Source organism: Oryx dammah, unplaced genomic scaffold (assembly GCF_014754425.2).
Source record: "Oryx dammah isolate SB20612 unplaced genomic scaffold, SCBI_Odam_1.1 HiC_scaffold_19, whole genome shotgun sequence".
NCBI lineage: Eukaryota > Metazoa > Chordata > Mammalia > Artiodactyla > Bovidae > Oryx > Oryx dammah.
This window is the reverse complement of record NW_024070203.1, coordinates 56365853-56368916: the sequence shown is the minus strand read 5'-3', so window position 1 is coordinate 56368916 and position 3064 is coordinate 56365853. Positions and strand designations below refer to the sequence as shown.

Sequence of the window (3064 nt, the reverse complement as noted above, 5' to 3'; positions counted from 1 at the left end):
CCTTTTCCCTTCCTGGCTCACACTGAGCATTTCCCAGCCCCCTTCTATCAGGTGTGGCAGTGGGACTGAGTTCTAGTGAAGCAATAGGAGAGGAGGCATTGACCAGAACATGCAACCTGTCCTGGAAAAGCTCTCCCATGAACTCCTTTCAGCCCTTCTCATCTTCCAGTTCGCTGTAAAGGAGTGTCCTCCAGAGCAACCCAGGAAGCCTCATGTCCAATATGGCAGAACTTCCTTCAGCCTGGGTTCCAGAGTGATAACATGGAAGAACATTAGATGAGGAAGAAAATATCCACTGTGTTTGAGCCACTATAGAATTTTGGATCTGCTCATTGCAGCAGGTATTCATTAAGAAATACTCAGCGGGAAGAGCATTAAAGGAAGCGGGTGTAAAACGCTCCGGGCACGGGCATGCTTGGTCTGCTTAAAGAGAAGTAAGGCAGCCAGTGTGGCAGGAACAGTGGGCAATGAGGAAAGTGTGGAAGACGAGGTCAGGGAGGCCCACACTGTGTACCACAGCAGCCGTCTAGAGATCGTTGTAAATTTGGAGGCCATTGCAGAACCTAAGCTCACAATGATTCCCGTGGCTGCTGTAAGGAAAGAAGAGGGCTGCAGAGCATGCACCGAGGTAGGAAGCTTCTGCAGAAATCAAACTCGAGCCGCTGGTGGCTTGGTCTAGGCTTGCAGACGTCCAGGTGAGAGGAGTAGAGAGGCGATAGATGTGTTTGAAAAGTAAAGTTGTCGTGATTTCCCAAGAGATTGGGTATAGGGTATGAAAGGATGAGAGAACATGTGGATGACACCAGGGCTTTTGGACTGGTCAACTGAAAGGATGGCGTTGCCGTGTGATCTGTTTTGATAAAGACAGCCCTGATGTCAATATCCCGTGTACACTGACAGTAATAATGATGCACCCTGCCCAGAGCCAAGGAAACATCTGATTAAGGATTCTTGAAGAACAATAACAGGGCTAAACAAGGTACTGCATCGTCTCTTTGGAATGCTCTCTGAGTGTGCATCCACCTCCCGCACAAAGGATGCTATTTTCCTTTTAAATGAACCATCTGGGCACGCGGCGGCGTTTGAATGGCCGTTCCTGGATCTCGGCCGGGAGCCGAGGGATAGTCTGGGCTGCTGGGCGCAGTCGGTCAGCGCCTGGGCTGGGCGGAGGCGCCGGGGTACCATGAGGCGCCGGTATTTAAGAGATTATGGCATCTGAAACCCACAATGTTAAAAAACGCAACTTTTGTAATAATACTGAGGATCATTCCATTGATCTTCCTAGAAAAAGGATCTCTAATTTCACTAATAAGAACATGAAGGAGGTTAAGAAATCTCCAAAACAGTTGGCTGCTTACATAACTAGTTGGACAAGCTGTGAAAAGCCCAGATAAACTACGTAAGGTGATCTATAGAAGAAAGAAAGTTCATCATCCTATTCAAAATCCTTGTTACAGAAAAAAGCAGTCCCCTAAAAGTGGGGGCTGTGTCATGGCAAATAAAGAAAATGAACTGGCTTGTGCAGGCCACCTCCCTGAAAAATTACAGCATGATATTCGAACATATTTGATTAACTCCAGTGATTCTGGTTCTTCACAGACAGAAAGAAAGCCCATCATCAAAATATAGTGGCTTTTTTTCTGAGGTTTCTCAGGACCATGAAACAATGGCACAGGTTTTGTTCAGCAGGAATTTGAGATTGAATGTAGCTTTAACTTTCTGGAGAAAGAGAAGTATTAGTGAACTTGTAGCTTATTTAGTAAGGATAGAGGACCTTGGAGTTGTGGTAGATTGCCTTCCCGTGCTCACCAATAGTTTACAGGAGGAAAAACAGTATATCTCACTTGGCTGCTGTGTAGATTTGTTGCCTCTAGTAAAATCACTACTTAAAAGCAGATTTGAAGAATATATAATAGTTGGTTTAAACTGGCTTCAAGCAGTCATAAAAAGGTGGTGGTCAGAACTATCATCCAAAACAGAAATTGTGAACGATGGAAATATTCAGATTTTAAAACAGCAATTAAGTGGGTTGTGGGAACAAGAAAACCATCTTACTTTGATTCCAGGATATATTGGTAATATAGCCAAGGATGTAGGTGCTTATTTATTAGAGTTGCATTGAAAGACTTCATCTATAGCATTTGGCTATTCACAACATCCTTGGACTATATGATTTCCCCAAAAATATCTCATCTGAGAACTGTGAACTATGGAAGAAATCAAAACCATTTTTTCCTTTAGAGAAACGTATGATGAAACCACTAATGAAATGCTACCGATCTACTTCACATTGAAGTGGAAAAAGATCCAAAAGGAGCAGCTTCAGCTTCAATGAGGTGAAAGTGCACTACAAAGATTGTTCACCTTTGCTGTGTTTGGGATTTATATGGTTATTTGGTAACATTGTTTAAGAACTACTGGGTCTTAATGCAATCCTGCATAAGAATATAATTTATACTATGTGAAAAATAAGACAGGACTTATTACTAGGAATCACAGAGACCAATCATCATTACTTTTTTTTAAGATTGTGTTTTATAAGAAAACACTTAAATGTGTGCAGCTACTATTTTCTTATGTTGAAAAGACTTTGAAAGTTTAAACCATTATAGCAAATAATCAGTACTAAAAGTTTTTTGTTCACACTGAGATACTGTGTATGCAAAATGCCTTAATTATTAATAAGCCAATGTGTATGATAACAATATCTGTTTAAGAAAATTAAAAGCAACCATGCTTCTGGCATGATAAAATCATGGAATTAAATCAGGGGTTTCCATTCATGTAGAATGTTGTTAAAACTTATTCTACACCATTCTTAAAACTTGAGAATATTTTTAGTATCTCTGATTTTTTCTTTTTTTTTTTGCCAGAATCATGTCATGTATGTATGTATGTGTTACTCCTATATATAAGAAAAAGGCGAACCTGTATTTGTATGAATGCTTAACTGGAAATGTCTATGGAATTGACTAATTTATATTCACTTTTTATTGTATATAGATTTCTGATATTTTCAGTTCTGTATCATTTAAGTTTTCTTCATTTGAGTAAATTGACTAAA

General features: G+C 40.2%; 1 pseudogene; it reads left to right on the top strand.

Moving 5' to 3' along the window:
• Window positions 1-1077: 1077 nt before the first annotated feature.
• LOC120878998 lies at window positions 1078-2754 on the top strand (annotated as a pseudogene).
• Window positions 2755-3064: the final 310 nt, after the last annotated feature.